Consider the following 20197-nt stretch of genomic DNA (forward strand, 5'->3'; position numbering starts at 1 on the left):
CTCCTTCTCCACTGCATCAAACACAAGAGGCTGTCTTCATTTTCAGGGTTTTTCATGGAACATCACTATAGTACCAGTTCATATTATCAAGATTTTCAATTCCTGCCACTGTTCCATCAAAGATACTGGCCTTCATCACATACTTGTTTGGTTTTCAAACAAACACTTTGCAATGGCTGGATCACCAGTTTCCCCAGACAACTGTCCAGTAACATTGTTTCTTTGTGATTTGTGTGTCCACATTTTCCTGCTATTGCTTGTGTTAGACTATAAGCTCTTTTGGGGTTATAGTACATCATTTTGTTTTATGTTTGAGAAGCACCTATATGACCAGGGCTCCTACATCCTGTTAGTGCTACCAAAATGATAAATAATGATGAATAGATTGGGCATTTACTACCACAAAGCCCAAGAACAAATGGAAAATTAAACTGGAAGGGTAATGAATTTAGAATAGAAAAATGGAAATTACGCTTCAATTAAAAATAAATAAATAAATAAAAAGAACCCCAGGACAGGGAACCTACAGGCCTGGCTTGCCTTGATCCGAGCCAGGGGGACACTCAGGGCTTTTCCCCACAGTGGGGTGAGCTGGCACTGGTGCTTGAGACTCACTGCCCCCCATTGGGCTGGAGTGCAACCATTAGCTCTGCCTGGTGCGGGAGGGGCCAGTGGCTCTGCATGCTGCTTGTCATCCCTTCTTCCCCCTGCAGCTGGCGAAACAGCAGCACAGGGAAAGTGCTCACTTTCTTTCTCCACCCAGCCACTCCCATTGGGCAGAAATCATGGTAATTGCAAGCGCAAGGCAGTGAAGAGCCACGTGTGCCCTCCTACCAAACTGGAGTCATGCCCCCGGGAAGCCCTGAGTCTTAGTGCACTCCCCGAAACTTCCTTGGGGCTGGAGCACAAGGGGAACCATGGTGCCCCAAGTCATGAGTGTCTCACTTGGGGTCCATGTCATGAGGCACAGGGCTTTTTGGTTTGTTTGTGCTTCTCACTTGTGTCCCCAACCCAAAAAGGTTCCGCACCTCTGCGTTTAGCCTGTGTAAGTAACTGTAGCTCAGATCAAGGCAAGATGAAGAAAAGGATTAGACATTTTTGTGGATAAGAACATCACATTTGTTACCCAAGATTGGATATAAAGATTTGAGAAGGGTCTATGTACCCTCAAGTTTCTGGGCGTCTACCACCAGCAACTGACGGCTCAGAAAGGCTACACAAAAGTTACTGAATGGCTGGCTAAATACAAAAGCAGCTTCCCCTCCCTTGGTGTTCACACCTCCAGATCAACTGCTGGTAGTAACCCTCACCATTCCTGACTGAGCTAACCCTGTTATCCCCACCCTTGCTCTGGCTTATTTATACCTGGCCCTGCAGATTTCCATGACCAGCATCTGATGAAGTGAGTCTGTGCTCACGAAAGCTCATGCTCAAAACTTTTCTGTTAGTCTATAAGGTGCCACAGGACCCTTCGTTGCTGTTACAGATCCAGACAAACACGGCTACTCCTCCGATACAAAAGTTACTGTATTCCATATTCATACACTAAAAGGTTGCTTACACCTTTATTTGACATACCTGGTACTGGGTACACCTAAAAAACAGATATTGCATTGGGACACATGCAATCTGGAATGGACCTTCCTACATTCTTGCATACATGCATATACAACCACCAACTTAATGTGCATTTATTCTCTGTTGTGGAGTCATATTCGACAGTAACCTTTGACATTTGGCCCACATCAACTCATTTCACAACTAGACTGCTTTTTAAATAAAGGAGGTTCCCCCTTTAACAAATTTAAGCATTTAACTCATGATGACCTAGAATTTGTTAAGGGGAAGGGAAAAATAATAGCCACTTTGTTGTTGTTTGGAAGAATATGGGAGGAATAACCCTAAAAAAATAAAGTGAAATAAATTAATTCTCTTCTTTAAAACTGTGTTCATACTGTACAGTACCTATCAGTGCCCATATTATGAATGTAAGATTGTTAAGGGCAACCGAAACCGGAAGGTTTCTATTTTTAACTACCCTGTCAAACACAAGCCAGGCCTATTTCTGCCCTGTGGAAAAAACCTGGGTCTGGGAGAAATTTGAATTACTGCTGACAGCAACAAGCACAAAGTTTTGCCTCAAAGGGATTTGAGCTGGGAGCAGCTCTCCAGCCATAATAGGATTGGGTACACCAGGCATTAGCCAGGTAAAACTATATTGCTCCAGGGTGTGGATTTTTCACATCTCTGACTTACATTGGTATAACTGAGTCAGTCTGTAGGGTAGGTATGGCCTGTGTCACTGTTTTTTCAGTGCTATGGAGTAGTTCCTATCTTAGCTGTGTTCAGCCTGTTTCTTATGATACCGGTCAAACATCCACACGTAGAGGAACAGCTGCAGTAGCCAAGTGACTCATGCTGCAATAATGTGAGTGGGAAAAACTCCAGTGCCCATCTTCTAAGGACAGACTGCCTTTTATGGGTATTTTTAGAATGGAAGCCGAGAAAGTTACTTGTTGCATTTTTGTCTTTTATCCTCCACAGGCTTTAAAGAAAGCAGAATATGTTTTGCAGGCTATGGTGCATTAATGGAGCTTCCACATGGGTCACAGGAAAGGAAACAGCATATTCCAGATCTCCCACTGATGAATTGGAAATACTGTTGTAAGGGCATGATGTAACAGTAGTTCAAAGGCACTCCATGAGACCAGCCCCTTGAGCAGTCACCACTTGACAGGACCAAAATCAAGCCCCAAGCCTACACAGTCTTTTTGACTTGTTTAAAGTCTCCCAGATCAAAATTTGCATCTTTGAAGTTCCGTAAGAGCCCATCCTTCCACAAACACCTAGCTCCATACCTGATTGGGAAGAAAATAGGCACAAGAAAAAAAAAAAGATAGAACAGAGGAAACCATTTCACACAGCTCTCCACTGACAGAAAAGGCCAGCAGCGACAAGGAGCTCTGGGAACTAACTAGATCCAGTTCACCTCACAGGAGGAAAGGGAGCACAAACATTAAAGTGGAGGAGAAAGACAGGATGCCAAGCCAGATGGCTCATTGATCTGAGCAATTATGTCCATTTTATGTTAGTGAAATGGAAAAAAGCAAGAATCATATGAGAACTCTACTCTTCAAGGTTTATAGACAAGGGAATCCACTCTCCTTAAACCATTTCCTGTTAAACTGCACTTTCTGACATGGCAACACCAGTCTTTTGGACTACTTTACAGTGTCAGATTACACACAAACTGGAGTGCACATACATGACTTAAAAATATAAGAGAGGTAACCATGTCAGTCTTTAAAATGCCACAAGACTCATAACTGCTTTTGTGGATGAAGACTAACAGATTTATTTGGGCATAAGCTTTTGCAGGCAAAAATCCTACTTCCTCGGGTGCTTAGTTATGAAAGTTCATGCCCCAATGAATCTCTCAGTCTTTAAAGTGCCATAGGCTTCCTCTTTATTTTTATTATTTAAAAGGCATCTTTGCATGTAGACACCAGACAAAAAAACAATTCCAGGTTTTCCTCCTCAGACTGCAGTGCTTGGAGCTGTTTTGCAACACACAGTATTTTCTGAGGAGACTATCACCTTCCTCTTTCCCCTCGGGAGCACAAACAGCTCTAAGAGCAACACGTCTCTCTTGGAAGGCATACGAGACCTTCTTGATTTCTCATGACTCTTGAATTGTAACTCAAGTAAGACTTTTGTACTTTTCAAAGTACAAAAAAAAACCAAATACTGCAAAGAACTAGGGATGTTAACAATTACTTGGTTAACCAGTAAGCCTCGCCCAAAATGAATGAGGTGCACTGGTTACGGTGAACTGGTACGGACTAGAGCAGCTCCCCATGGGAAGGAGGTTCTTCCAACCCCTTGGGGACACCACAGATGGGGGTGGTGCTCCAGCATGGCTGGAGCAGCCCTTGTCCATGGCAGCAGGACAGCCTGGGGGTGGGGCAGGACAGGAATGGCCCCCTGTTGAACATGGTTCTGCTACAGGCCAGCTGGCGTAGCGCTGCCTGTGGCATGCCTGCAGCCACCACAAACATTCCAGAAGCCTGTCTCAGGGAAGTGTTTTGTTTATAGCCACCATCTTTGCTTAAAAGTAACCAAGGGGAAGAAACTCTTCTCTGTAACATTCTATGACTGTGGGGCGATGACTAATAAATGCACAGAGAAGTCTCAGACTTCTAAAGACCAAAGCATTGCCATTAATTTTAATTTTAGCATGCTTCTCCTTTTAAATTCCTCAGGCCAGAGACCCATGAGTCAACTTATCTTTGGGAACAGCTGAGTGGCAGACCTCTGATTTAGATAAGCCACTGCACAGGCTTCAACAATCATTCCCTACAAGTCCAGCTGCAGTGGACACAAGACAGAGCTGCCCAACCTGCGGAACACCCTGCCAGTGGATGTTGAGAAGGCCAAGACCACTAAGAGCATTCAAAAAAGTACTTGAAAAAATTGTGGAAAATAAGTCCATCAATGGCTATTAGCCACATGGGCAGGGTTGGCGTGTGACACAGCATAGCATATTCTTCGTAGTAATACTATGCTATGAGTATAATTATATGTATTTTATGCAAAAATACATCATGTGAGATGTCTATAGAAAAATTATTTGCAGAATAGGATTATTCTATTTTTATGTATTATCATTTTTGCATCTGAAGTTACAAATACTAAATATTTGCACTTCACATGTAGTTATACCTCAGTAACACTTATTAGACAAGATGTTTTCAGTCTAGACAGTGGCTGGAAAGAGACTATTCAGAGCAATGGGACATTAGGAAGAACAACAGACCTTAGAAGAAGCTTATCGCCTGCCTGATGAGACATCCTGAGAATACTACAGAAAAACTGTAAGTAATGGCTACTATGACTCTACAAGAACATGTGACCAGGTCACATGATTCTGGTCTCCATTTGGATGTCAGTATTTTTCCACAAACCTATCCAGAAACCAAGTTTTAAAACAAAGTGTTCGTGCCATATGCTAAAGCTGTACAAAGCAGGGAGTGACATCATCCATGGTTCTTCACTTCCCACACAAGACGAATCCTGGAAACACCTGAAGAACAAAAATTAAACTGAGGGAACTCCTGGACCCAGGCAAAAGGGATTTCTAGCCTGTTTATGAAACACATGGGGATTCCAACGTGAAAAGGAAGTCCAGCTTGCACCTTAAGAATCTGCAGCCTGCTTGTATCACTTCTCAGGATGATAAATCTGCTAGTTCATATCCAATCTATTCAGTATACAGCACACCCTTGAAATGCATGATTTCAAGTTGCACTTAACTTGCATTAATGCAAATTAAGCATAACTCAAAATCCCACTCCCCCGGCCCTGGTTTAATCTGCGCAGCCCCAGTTCAAACACCAGCACAGCCTCGGTTCACCACCTCCTGTGCCTGGCTACAGCTCATGCCCTCCCCTCCAACCCCCACGGCCGTCTTCGGCTCGTGCCCCCACCCAGTGGGCCGTGCAGCCCTGGTTCAACTCCACCCCTCTGCCCACCCCTGCAGTCCTAACCCACCCCAGGCTTAACCCCCCTGCCCTACTCCCATGGCTGCAAACCACCGCCAGGTTTAACCCTCCCCAACTGCCCCCCAACACACCCCAGGACTTACCTTGCAAAAGGAGCTCCAGGTGCTCCTGGCGCTTCCCTGGCTGCAGAATGTATGTTCTGCCGGGGGAAAAGACCATCCCCCAACTTACATGAAATTCAAGTTATGTGAGGGTGCATGGGAACACAACCCTCGTGTAACTCCAGCAACTACTCTGTTAAGGTTAGGCTGTGTTTTGTTTATTTACCATGTAATATGCTTTGATCTAAACATGTGAGCTTTGAGTGGAATGCTTGGGGAAAGTCTCTGCTGGGTTACCACATGTGTATCCTCGTTTGCACTGAGGGAGAGGAAGGGACATTATTAAGCCCAAATTTTGGCCAGACTTGGACACTGTTCTGGGGTCCTGGGTTGAGAACCTGATGGTTAGAGAGCCTGCATGCTACTGCAGATAGCTGTGTGAATGTTCCTCGAAGTACAGGGACTAGCTCAGTGGTTACAGCACTGGCCTTGTAAACTAGAGGGTTAAAAGTTCAATCCTTGATGGGACCTCAAATTTCCTGATAAATCTGGGATAAGTGACAGGTCCTGCTGTGAGTACAGGGGACTAGATGTTAGGGCCTTTCCAGTTCTATGATTCTATTCTACAGGCTGGAGAGCTTTGCAGCTTGTCACAGCCATACAGTGTGAGAGGGAACCCAGGCTGGTGAGTCAGAGGGCTCAGGGATACCCCAGTTTCTGGTGGTACCTCAAGGGAAAACTCTCACATGGTATCTCTACCCTATGTTTGGCAGAAGTTAGGAATTGGTGATGGGCTGGATCATTTAATTAACCAGTTCTGTTCATTCTCTCTGGGGTACCTAGCACTGGCAACTATGTGAAAACAAGATACTGGACTAGATTGCCTTTGGTCTGACCCAGCAGTGTCAATTCATGTCTATCTGAGCTTTGTAGGAGTTATGTTTTAGCTAGCACTAGAAACAACTGACTGAACATCCTGGAGGTGTGCCAGCGAGACAAAGCTTCCGAACAAAGCAGACTTTGAAAAAAAGTGTAAAGCTAATGGAACTTAAAAACCCTTCATGGGGATCCAGCACTGTTCTCTTGGCACTCAAATCTGTAAACATCTGCTAAACACAGTAATCCTCTAAAGATGCCCAAATGGAGGGTTTCCAAAAGCCCGGTACAGCATGACTTTGTATGTATAGTCTATGATTTTCCTATGAGGTTCCAAATGAACATTTCTTCCTCTGATGCTCAAGTCTAAGACAGCTTTTAAACTAGCACGTGGCTGGCACAAGTTAAAATTCCTAATGCTTCATGCAATGGATGATTTTTCTCTATGTAATCTCAGACAAGCCATATGGACAGCTGCTGCTTTTAACCCCTTTGAAGTCATGGGCAGAACTTCTCTATCTCCAATGTAATTACTAAGGCTACATCTGCACTCACCGGAGAAGATCAACCCCTCTGGGTGAAACTTCTGGGGTGCCATTTCACACATGTGCGAAATGGTGCATTCCAGGGTCAACATCAACCCAAGAACTCCTCCTGATCCCCATAGCAGCAAGGAAGGTCAACAGGAAGAGTGTTCCCATCAACCTTCTGCTGTGAAGACAGGCACAGAAGTCAATGGCTCCAAAGTTGATTTTTGGTACACAATCGATGTACCAAATTGTGCAGAACAGCCTCCAATTTTCAAGGTAGGTCTAGATGCAGCTATAACCAGAAGTACTCTCTCTCTCTCTCTCCTCCCCCCACATGAGACTACAGTGAAGCTCCTGGACCTCTTTGGTGTTCACTTCTCCTGCCATGTTCAAAGACTATTTAGTAATACGCCCTTGGACTTTTGGGTTACATTTGTTGTAGGATGAAACAATCTCCTTTAGACTGCAAGATTCCTTGGGCAGGGACCTTCTTTCCTTGCTGTCTAAAGAAAAGAAACAAAATTTAAGGTGTTATAAATATTAATATCACCTAACTGCTCTGGAAGAAAGCATAAAGACTGATTTTCAAATTTATAAGCATCCCTCTCTGGCTAGATGGTTGATAGAATTTACAGTGTTATGGTCAGGAAAAATTACATTTTCTTACTCATTGTATACAGCGTGCTCTCTGCAGGCCAAATTCTCCCCTTTGAATCCAAGGGGAGCCATGTGGACATATGACGGCAAAATTCAGCCACATGCACCACTGATTCATATATAATTACTAACTTGCAGTTAATCCTAAAGAGCCAAGCCTGTCATAGAAGAGCTAGGTACATTCGATTCAACCTCTTGCATTGTAAAGACCACTGCCAGGTAAGTGCCAGTTACATAATTTCTCTAACTGGTGATAGTCCAATATGTAGAACAAACATTATTTATACATCCTGATTGAGCAGACTAGCCAATTTGATCTAGAAGTCATTCAGAGACCACATGCAACAGTAAGGATGTCTTCTTTTACCACTGGTTTTATGATAAATTTTAATATAAAATACAGTTGAAAGCTCAGGCACAATATAGCTCCTTTACATAGTGCCTCAAGTTTCAGGGTAGAGTATTATACAACAACAATAAACTGTTGATTTGCCTATATTTCATCTTTATGCTCAGGAATGTTCACTGGTTTTGTTCAGTTTTCTTTGAGGACAATATGAAATCAGGAAGTGGTTGGCTTATCCAGATATCCATAAAATAAAAATGCAGTTTGGCTGCTCCAAGCATAAAACACTAGAATTTTGGTTTGCTCTGAAGCCACAGAATGTTGCCTAACGAAACAAGGCTGCATTATCAAACACTACAGGATCACTCTCTACCACTTGAGTTGTGCTGCTGAGCATTAAATAACATGTAAATTTGAGGTTAAAATAGGAGTCTGAAGCTTTTTCAATCATGGGCAACAATAAGTGGACTTTACAGCAAGTTCAGAAGCTTTAGCTGCCAGTTTCTGTGGAATACCAGATCTTAATTGTTTTAAAAATAGTAAATTTCTAGCCTACTAGCTCTAGCAGTGCTACAGCTGTGCTGCTGTAACATCTCTAGTATGCATATACTCCTGCTACTTGCACCTGGGCAACAGAGTACAAGTTAATATTAGGCTACTCTTCAGACAATGCAAAAAGGAGAATCAGACATGGCAGTAGAATTAATGATAGGGAAAGGCCTCCCCAGAAAATGTAGCTGGGAGAGGCGAAGGAAACCTGCCCATGCGGCTTGGTATAAACTTAAATTCATCACATATTTATTGAGCCAGCTGACAACACAAAAAATAGGGGGTGAAATCCTGGTTCAGCTGAAATCAAAGAAAGCTATGTCATAGACTCCAATGAAACCAAGCTCTCAGCTTTCAAAGAAGATCCAGAAACAGCACTTCAGTAGAAATCACAGAAGAGCTAAGTAATGGTGTCTGTGCATTTCTCTGAATAAGGAGCTGAGCCTCTCATCAGGATGTTGCTCCTGGACCTAGTTGCCCACCTTTTCATCATTTCTCCTCCACATTTTCTACCTCTGAATTATGGCTTTAGTTCTGTAGTTAATTTCTGGTAAATTTCTTAAAGACCTATTTACACCATTAGGAGTTCAATGATGGAAAATCCTGATCTGTCTAGCGACTAAGAAACTAGGAATTACAACTAGCCTCTATGAAAAATTTAATCCAATAAACTATTTTGAACCACCTGCAGACAATGTACTACTCATAAAACAACACTGGTTTAAAACAGACAAGAGCCTGCAAACAAAATAGATTCATAGCATGTGTGAGACAGTAGGTCATTTACATAAATTCACAAAATCCTCACAGGTGAGAATGTTAACCTATTATCTTGGCCATAAAAAATGAAGGAAGGGGCAAAAGAACATGACACAGGAGGTGGGTTAAAGGAAGTGCCTGTTATCATATTAAAAAACTAGGGGCACAGGCCTGCTGTGGTCAGAATTAATGGCCTGTTACTATCATTATTCCTCCACAAGAGTGTAGCTTTAGGCTAATGAACTAGCTTGCTCTTAGCATGATGGCAGTCCCCTCAAATTGGCAGAAGAGAACAGCTCTGGCCTCAAAAGTAATGTAATCCTGTAATTAATTACTAGAGAGAGAGAGAGAGAGAACACACAGTGATTTGCCAGACAGATAGATCATGGCAGTCAGTCATTCAGTGCACATTGCTCGTTTGAGATACTGCACTGTTGGTGTTTGACATGAAGAATTTATTTTGCTTGCCGCTGACAGCTCCTGACATGATCTAACCTAATTTAAGTGTCTATAGTCAGAGCTGCTCAAACCGAACCACTCTTCAAATTATATTTTGTTTTACAATTTGAAAAAGTATCTTCCAATTAAAGTTTTCTCTCAATTAAAAGTTTTCCTATAATGCAGACAGCTGTAGTGCACAGAGACATTAAACATGAATTGACTAGATCTTCTACAGCTGAAATGTGCATGGGTCACAGCACTGATACCCTCTGGAATCCTTTCTGAAAGAGCCCTTTTAGTTAACAGCAGTCAGTGTAAACCAATGGACCCCTAGATGTTAAGGGGATGGAACCTTAAGAAAATTTTGGGACAGAAGATTATCAGAAAGTCTCCTGTCACAGTGCTACTGGTTTGTTTTTCTGGTTTCACTTTGCTCCTCTGATATAAGCATTGACACTTTAACATTCCATGTAACATAAATGCTACAGATGCTTTTACACCTGCCCTTGACCTGTGAATTATAAATAATGCGAGCTATTTTAGGTGGATATGAAAAATGCTACTATAGCCTAGACACAATTCAGAAATACACAACACCCGTTAAAGTAAGTGATAGCTGAGCGCATAACAATTGCATCGCCTCATCCAGAGAATTTACACTACATTTTATATCTTCTGACATAATCTGAAACTCAGCCATGACTCCCATTATGAATCACCTCGTTATTTTATTCCAAGTTATTCAGATAGCGTTCAGATGAAGAGAGACATAAGAGATTAAAGAATATTCCTGATAACTGTATTGGGTGTTTAAGGGATTCTTTGGAGGTTAGTGGATGGTGGTTGTTTGGATTTATTTCAGGTGTGTTGGTATTGTTAAGCCTTAAAACATTTTGGCATCATTGGCATCATGTCTCCTTCATCTGTGCATCCTTTCCTTGCAACTGCAAATATTCAAATTATGCCTAGAAGCTGGATAAGAATAGTCTTGTTCATCCAATGTCATTCAGTGAGACACAAAGCAGTGGAGAGACCTACTTAAAACAGACACTGTCCAGACTGGGAAGCGCATAATTTGTTCTTTCAAAAGAAGTTGGGAGCTCAGTATTTATTAAAAGTCCAAAAACAATCAATTGTGCAATCACTGAAAAACACTAACTGTATCTAAAGCATACAATGCCCCACCATAGCCTCCATAAACATCCAAATTTTTCCTCTATACCCTCGCTGAAATCAACCATTGCTGCAGAACTGCACTACAGAAATCTAAATTTTGATTTTTTAAATAACTTTTTAACCTTGTTGAATGCAAAGAAAACCTGCAAAGTGTACAAAAGTAAAAAGCTTAAACCAAGTCTGATCTTTTAACGGTTTTAACTACGGCAGTTTTTTTACACCTGTGAAAACTACACCAATATTGTAGTAGCAGAAACATTACCCAGGTGTACAAAGCGAATGGAGCTAGTGGCTCAACAGTAGTGGCTGGCATCAGTGGTTCAAAACAAAAGCGTCAGAGGAGACCTAGATGCAGGCCTGCTGACCAGGGGAAGGGGCAAAGGGGGCCATTATCCCTGAGTCTGGCCTTTCTAGAAGACCTGGAGCTCTAGCTGCCAAAATAGCAGTGGCAGCAGCTAGAGCACTGGGTCCCTTTGAATTGCCACAGCAGCACTGCTCCAGCTGGTAGGGGCAGTTCCTGGAGGCACTGAGGGTCAAAATATCCTAGCCTCTGCCCCTTCTGGCACTGGCTCCACTCCTTCTGGGGCACAGAGCCAAGCCCCCCTCACACCTTGCCCCAGGGCCCACAGTGGCTCTCAGCAGAGCTGCCTAGATGACAGCCTGAAGTGACAGCATATTTCCATTTAAACAAGAAATATTTTGGTTTATCTTCAATAGATTAGGAACAGGTTTAAGGTGAACTAAAATAAGCTTAGGTTAAATGGAAATGAACCCACACAGCTTTTTGCTCCAATTTCATATTGCACTCAAACTGCAGAAAGTCTCCACACACAAGTTTAGCTAAAGTCAGGGCAAGTCTGCTGAGTGTACAATGTAACAGTGATAGCTACTGCACTCTCAGGGTGTGTGTACACGAGGCCCCTCCTTTCAGAAGGGGCACGTTAATGAGGGAGGTGAGAAGATGCTAATGAGGCACTGCCATGAATACGCAGTACCTCATTAGCATAATGGCAGCCACAGCGATTTGAAAGTGCCGCTTACAAATGATGTGCTACTCATGTAGACGGGGGCCTTTCGAAATGACCCCCAGAACTTTGAAAGCCCCTTCTTCCCAAAACAAATAGGAAGAAGGGGCTTTCAAAGTTCTGGGAGTTGTTTCTAAAGGTCCTGTCTACACAGGCAGCACACCATTCAAAAGTGGCACTTTTGAATCACTGCGGCCGCCATTATGCTAATGAGACGCTGCAGATTCATGGAAATGCCTCATTAGCATCTTCCAAACTCTCTCATTAACATGTCCCTTATGAAAGGACGGGGCTCATGTAGACACACCCCTACTGTTTCTAGAACGGAAAGTAAGGCACAGAAAGATTAACTGATATACCAACGGGTGCCATAGTCAGTCAAAAATAGAAGGATTTTAGCAATTTGAATTCCAAGCCTCCAGTCCCACCACTAGAAACCACCACTTTCCCACAAAAATGAAGCATCGGATAACAGATAAACTACACAGGTCACTACTGTATTAATGAATGATGTTTCAACATGTGTAACAAACAAATTTGTGTCCTTTTGGTCCAATGTCCACAATCGTAACTAATGACTACCGTGCAAGTCATCGATCTATGTCTAGTTCCTGTGGGAATGTTCAGGATGTGGCTAACAGAAGGATTAGTATTTCCATTATGTCACTACTTTGCCCAGCTACTGAGTTCAAGAAAGCTAAATTCAGCTCAGACCATACAAAGACCTCAGCATTTAAATGCTTCCTTTAACTCATCACCATTTTGTGGGTTTTTTTGTTTTGTTTTACTATTAAAATGGAATTTCTGTCAGACTGATATGAATTGAAGTCATCTTCCTTAAGCCAGACTGCTGTGAAAAAGATGCCAAAAAATGGGGGTGATTAAGGACAGGATGTCGTCACTGGATTCTGGATTTCCTGGCTTCTCTCATCTTGTATCATTATCTTCAGTGTTACTTTATTGCAGAGATGGATAGTATTTGTTAAAAATTTTCTTTACTTTTTTTGGAACAGTCTTGTAACCCGTATTATTTAGCTACAGGCCAGCCTGTAAGGTCAGTAAGTAATTCCTTTTCTTACTTAAAAAAACCAAATTTTTGTGTAAACTTGAAACGCGAACTGGAAGAGCAGGCACAACACTACCTAAAAGAGTACAAATAACTTCTCTGTATTAAACAAGCTTAAAAAGAGGTTGCACTCCTGCTGATCGCGATGCTGTTGAAGTATACAAGGGCATTTAAAAGAAATTACATTTTGCAAGAAGACGCCCAATTATTTAATTATCTAAGTTTATTATAAAAATTGTACTACTTTGCACTTTGGAAAAAGCTACTTCCATTTTGCAGAATTACACAAATAATATTTAGTGTCCTACGTTGGTGGTAGTTCAATTCCCAATGGCAGGTACAAATACATCACAAAAAACACAATTGGAATCCTTATAAACAGTCTCTATAGAAAAGTGAAGGCATTTGGAGGCTGAACTATCCTTTGGAATCAGAGTAGAAGCATATTAGAAGGTGACCGCATATGAATTTCACACTGCTACTGCTGCACATATTCTGTGGGTAAATAAGAGACATCAGTGTCCAGTATTTTTTGCGACCATTTTAGTTTCATGAAAGAATGTGGTCTTTGGTCCCTCCCCTTGCTCTGTTCCCCTGGTATTACTACACAAATGACGGAACAGGAAATGCTACTAAGGGTGAAATCAGTCAGTATATCTGATCTCTGCTTCTTTCCTATACTAGAATCAGAAATTGTAATTTCCAGGATCCTAAGCCTCAGCAGTAGCAACTGGCATGATTGGCTGTTCTTAAAGCAACAAGGAGACATGGAGAATGAATAAGTCTAATCATGACCAAAACAGCAGACTCCTCAAGGCCAGTGTTTCCCAATTTTATTTGGCCATAAAACCCTTTTAAACTTGAAAGAATTTTGCAGAACCCTGCTCCCAAGCTCTACCCGCTTCAGCCTCCAAACCTGCCCCCTGCCATCTCCAGGCTTTATCTGCCTCAAATCCCAAATCTACCCCCCATTGCCAAGCTTTAACTCCCGTCCCCAAACCCAGACCCCATCCCCAGGCTTAACCCTCTCAGCCTCACACCCACCTCCCATCCCTAGGTTTAACCCCTCTCAGCCTCAATCCTGCCTCTCCCTTCCCAGGTTTAGCCCCAAACCAGCCCCCAGGACTAACCCATCTGTGAGGCTGGCTGGGGAGCCTGTGTTGGGCAGCCACATGAGCCCAGAGGAAGGCTGGGGTGGAGGTGTTCTGCTGGTGGGGGTGAGCCAAGCCATGCCCACCAGAGGAGTGTGGCTGCTCAGGTAGTGGGGCGAGTGAGGGATTTTCTCTGTCTCCTGCCCTGTGTCACTGCTGAAGTAATGGAACTAAATTCAGGTGGTTTAACAGCCGTATTCCTCCCACTGCCCTGAGGGCCGTTAAACCAATTACATTTAGTTCTACTGTTTCAGTAGTGGCAGGGCAGGAAGCCACAGAGGAGTCAGCTATTGTAATGGAACTTTCTCATGGAACCCTTATTTTCACTTTGCAGAACCCTGGGGTTCCACAGAACACCATTTGGGAAACACTACCTCAGGCACTCTGACCCTTATGAGAATGAATAAGGCTACTTACCCTGATGCCTGTAGACAGATAAGAACTATTCTTAATTTAATCACAGGCAACTCCATGAACATTTCAGCAGCTACTTCCCCTTCCAGCAAGCTGCCCAAGAGCTTCCCAAAGCTGGGACCCTTGCCACATTATCTGGCTGCCCTAATGTTCTGTTTGTAAACATGTTTTGACAGACACTCTAGGAAGCAGAAATAATACAATGAATATAACAGCAGACATTACACTATCACAACATGCAGTGGGGCTGCTAGCAGGAGCAGTCTGCTTTGCCACTGATTAGCACAGACTCCAACAGACAAGCCGGGAACACAAACTTCTGTGCAGGTCTGGTGCTTAAGTCTGTTCACTTTTTACTTAGGCAAAACTCCCACTCATTTTAAAATATCGGACCACTGTATTACTCTGAGAATTGCTTGCCCTAAGTAGGTCAAGGAAGTCCACATCTCAGAAAGCCCCTGTACCTATGGGACTGCCTTGCTATCTTTCACTGACACTGTACACTGCATACCATTGTATTAGAAGAGGGAAGGCATGGAGATGGGATGATGCTAGTTCAGCAAGGAAAGGCTTGCCTGACAACATTTCAAACCACCTTACATAATCAAGTACTTGTTTAAAGAGACTAAGCTCACAAATCTTAATAGCCCTTTGTCAGTTGCAAAGAGCAGCTCCCGTGAGCCCATCTATGACAAGAGAAAACAACCATCGTTTTGGCTTCACGGAAGGAAATCTTATAGTGATATTGGAGCCCGTATCTGTTCTTTCTATGGAGGTTCTCATATAGTATCGCCCTCACCACCATAGAAGTAGTGCATTAAGAAACGTTTCCAATATCTGCCACATGTAGTTTGTTTCAACTTATCCTCTCCTCAAGGAGTGAGATGAGTACGCAGAGGAGCATTTTGTTTAGGGAGATAGCATAATTTTACATTACGAAAGAAAAACTATGTATGGGCTGAAGCAGCCCCTCCCTTGCAGAGAGTGCTCCTGATGAAGTTCATTTCCGTCTGGGACAAACATCTGAGAAAGTTCCATTTCCTGCACAAGTGGCAAAACATTCCATTGTACCCAAAAAGAAACGTTGACACCAAAGATTTCACCCCAGAGCTCAATTTAGATATCACAGACCACACAGAACCCTGGGCTGAGATTCTGAAACTGACTCCATAATTATCGGAAGCATGGAGAGATGACAACAGGTTCAAAATCCTCATGATAATCCCCATCCATGAGGAGATGTACTGCAGCCTTCTGTACTAGTGGCAATTTAAGAGCTGATGGCTTCATGCCTCAATACACTGCATATATTGTAGTTCTTACAGGAGATAACAATGGCATGTGTAACTGAAGGCAGAGAATTGTCAGCCAGGAAGGAAAGGTTTCTCCTAGCCAACCCAACAGGACAGAAAGTCACTCACAAATGCTGCTATGCGAGAATGTGGAATCTAGCAATACTCTTAAATTACAAACTGAACTGATCAGCTGGGGGTTTGTATCTTTAAAGGATATTATTATACCATGGCTCCAAGGCCATTGGGCCTCACCTCACCCAAGAAAAATAACCAAGGGCATTTTCAACAGAGATAATAGGGATAAGAGAAGGGGCAATATACTGCTACAGTATAAAAAATGCATGCCTGTCACTAGGTGTAATTCCTTACAAATTCAGCTTCTTAGACACAGCTTAGCACAGTACTCAAAATAGCACCTTCAGGTGATACTAAACTTAGCTCTCCGGCTGCTACTAACACTTAGATTTCTCTCACATTTTGGTTCCTGAGGGACAGATCTATGCGTGTTGTTTATATTTTCCAATTATGAACAGCTCACATCAACAGTCCTTCATTCTAGTAGTATTTTCAGTCTTGTTGCTATATTCGTGACACTTAAGGAAAATACCACAGGGTTTGCCCGAAGGAAAAACAGGTACTTTAGAAAAGACTAATAATTAGGGAGCTACCAAATTCCATGAAAAATTTTATGGCTGCAAAACTGACCAAAATGGACTGTGGATTCAGTAGGGCCCTACTGATGTGTTACAAAAAGATCTCCGAAAGACTTAGGCCTGAATTCTCAAGTAGGGGCTTCCATACACATAGGCCTACATCTTCTCATTCCACCCTCAAAATGTTAGTACTTGCCACCAGATTCACATATAAAAGCACTCAAAAATATATACAGACCTCACCATCCCCCACTCACTCACAGCCATCATCATTACTCTGAATGGCTCAATGTCATTTGTTTTCCCTTTTTAAAAACTGAAAAATTTGTTTTCCAATTCCTCTTGCAAAAAGTGGATCAATGTATGTAGTCAGGTGTCCTGTGAAGTTTACTGTAGAACCATCCCCTGCTAAAGGAGGAAACAAAAGGAACTGAAAAAGGGTTCCAGACATTCATGAGTTAGCTAGGTGGACATTCATTTTCTTTTGTTAGGCCCAATGCAGCTGACCATCAACCTGCTACAATGCCTCTCAGACAGATGCTTATATGCTCTTAATTATACCTTGTTGGAATCTTCCACACAGTTCAAGCCTCTTAGATATAATGATATAGCTAAGATTAATTTTCTATGTAACAACTGTACTGTTATTAGCATTTATCTAGCACCTTTCACCTGATGCTCTCAAAGCACTTTCGTATTATAGCAGACACTCTTTACTTGCAAAATATGTCCTTTGGCTAGGTCCTAAGCAGCTGCTGCTGTTATGGGGAGCATCATCTGACCAAAACATATGAAAAGTTAAAGCAAAAAACAATCAAGTAGCACTTTAAAGACTAACAAAATAATTCATTTGGTGAGCTTTCATGGGACAGACCCACTTCTTCAGACTATAGCCATACCAGAACAGACTCAATATTTAAGGCACAGAGAACCAAAAACAGTAATCAAGGTGAGCAAATCAGAGAGTAGAGGGGCAGAAGTGGGGACTGGGGGAAGTCAAGAATTAGATTAAGCCAAGTGTGCAAACGAGCCCCTATAGTGACCCAGAAAATTCTCATCCTGGTTCAAACCACGTGTTAATGTGTTAAATTTGAATATAAAACAGTTCAGCAGCCTCTCTTTCAAGAGTGTTGTGAAAATTCCTCTTCAATAACACGCAAACTCTTAAGGCATTCACAGAATGGTCCACTCCATTAAAATGCCAGCTAGCAGGTTTGTGAATCAGGAGTGTTTTTATGTCTGTTTTGTGCCCATTAACTCTTTGGCATATACAATGTTAGTTGAGGAACATGAGAACGTGCCCGTGATTCTGTGAATAACCTGGTTAGGTCCAGTGATGGTGTCTCCAGAAAAGATATGTGGACAAAGTTGGCAGCGGGCTTTGTTGAAAGGAAAAATCCCAGGACTGGTGTTCCTGCAGTATAAACTGTTGGTGAGAACCCTCATAAGATTGGGAGGTTGTCTGTAGGAGAGAACAGGCCTGTCAGGGGCTGGGACAGCCACATAGCGGGTGACGAAGCTAGGAGTTGTAGAAAACCCAAGTTTGGGAAAAATGGGACAGAGGAACCCTAGGTTTGCTTGAGAAGCCCCCAGTCAGCAAAACAGCTGAACAAATCCAGATGCTGGCTGAGGATGGCCCCACTGGCAGCTCCATGTTCCACTCTCATTAGGGATGAATGGTCATGGAAGGCACTGTGCACAGTCTTTAAGGGGGAAGCAGCTGGCTTCTAGCATACAGTGTGCAGATGGGGGTGGAGATGTATGACAGGTCAGTGCCACGGGCAATGGAGATGGAGAGAAGATCTCAGTGCAGTGTATGTGTCTCCCCTCAATACTTCCCACTCCAAATTAGCAAGCATCCACTCACTCCCACCGCCTGCAAGAAGATGGCGAGGAAGAGAAGAGGAGGAAATCTTCCAGCTGTGCCTCTGCAGCTCCCATTGGCTGGAAAAAAAGTTAGCCAAGAGATTAATGATGAAAAACAGCTATCCTACCTAGTTTCAGTAAGAGGGTAAATAAGTGATGTGTGCTATGAAACACTATCTGGCAGCCACAATTGGAACCACACGGATGCATTTCCCCATTCTTCCTTCTCAACAGAAGTGGGAAGTTCAGCATCTCTGCCACAATGAAGACACTACAAGGGAAGTAGAACTCTTCATTGAATATGTAATACATTTTGTGTTGCTTACTATCACTTCCAGCCTTACTATTCTTCAGGCCCACAAGTAACTTGGCTGAGGAAATGCATTCAATAACTGTAGTCAACACATATAAAACAAAGATACCAGGTTTCAGAAAAGCTGTGCCAACATCAATGAAGAGCACTGCCACAAGAAACAAGGAAGTCAGCAGAAACCACCAGATCTGCACTAATTAAGTTTTTTTAATGTTTTACTTATTATTTGTACTGTATTAGAGAGGTGGTGGATTCTCCATCCCTAGAGGTTTTTAAGTCCCAGCTTAACAAGGTCCTGGCTGGGATGACTTAGTTGGGGTTGATCCTGCTTGAACCAAGGAGCTGGACTTGATGACCTCCTGAGGTCCCCTCGTGCCCTATGATCTATGATTACAGTAGCGCCTACAAGTCTTGCCTGAGACTGTAGCCAAGTATATCATATGCTACACTAGCACATAGAAACAGTTCCTGCTCCAAATACCTCACAGTGTAATCTTATAAAACAAACCGAAGATGGGAAAGAAATAAATAGTTTTCCACTTTCAGAGAGCTGAAGTGACTTACCCAGCTTCATACAGCAGGGTTGGGGCAGATTCAGGTCTCAGAAGTTCTACTCCCCAGTGTGTCATGTACTGGACCACAAACAGCTTTGAATTGCTTAATAAAGTGTCACCTTGAAACACAAACTGAAAATGTTCTAGTGAGTTGGACTCAGAGGTTAAGTTTCATAGACCCTCTCCAACTGGGGGAGGGGAAAAATATCATATTCAAGGCTCTTGTTTCCATCTTCGAGTGCAGTCCAGTATCCGGAACAACCACCCCAGTAGCCCAGCTTAACTTAAATTGCAATAATCAGGAACAATGAAAGCATCAGAAACAAAGAGGAGAGTGATGAGAACATGGGACAGAGCTTTATCTACATGTTTTCATACAGTTAATAACATGGTACAAGGCACCTGAAAATCTTGACAGAAAACCCATAGCTATGAAGCACCCTTGCACAAGAGATTGGGATGATCCTGATCTTACCCCTTTCAAGAACCACCATCTCTTTGCCATAATTTTTTCCATAATAGTCGCATGCCGAGAGAGAGAGAGAGAGAGAGAGAGAGAGAGAATGTGTGTGTGTAATGCAAAAAAGGAGTAAGATTTTAAAAGCCTCCATGAGTATGCCGAAAAGCCTCCATGAGTACGCCGAAAGAGGAGTATGCACAGGAGAACAGCAGCTTGAGATTACTTGCTGGCTAGAGTTTTGGTAAATCACAGGTATGAGTGAAAGGAGTGCCTCTGTATCAATGACTGGAATTTTTAACTAATAACACTTCTCTGCAAATGCTGAAAAATGTCCCTCACAACTGCCCTACAAGCAGTGAATTGGGAGGGGGATACCTACTCCTCTCTCTGATAGTGAAAGAACACTTGTCACAGAACTGTCCTGAGCACATTATCCTGTTTATGCTAACAGAACCCCAACCTCG

At 42.7% G+C, this 20197-nt stretch overlaps 1 protein-coding gene across 6 annotated transcripts in view; it reads right to left on the reverse strand.

The window, feature by feature from the left end:
• Positions 1-20197, reverse strand: part of LOC142014786 (uncharacterized) — a 169609-nt gene that overhangs the window by 95157 nt on the left and 54255 nt on the right. The window contains exon 1 of one of the 6 annotated variants that reach the window (XM_074997905.1): positions 19284-19333. The exons of 4 other annotated variants lie outside the window; for them this stretch is intronic. The gene's annotated coding sequence lies outside the window, so the exon portion shown is untranslated. Of the gene's footprint in view, positions 1-5644; positions 5930-19283; positions 19334-20197 lie in introns of those variants that run through there. One more of the 6 variants, XM_074997903.1, reaches the window with a different exon arrangement.

The sequence above is a fragment of the Carettochelys insculpta genome, chromosome 6, assembly GCF_033958435.1.
Source record: "Carettochelys insculpta isolate YL-2023 chromosome 6, ASM3395843v1, whole genome shotgun sequence".
Lineage (NCBI taxonomy): Eukaryota > Metazoa > Chordata > Testudines > Carettochelyidae > Carettochelys > Carettochelys insculpta.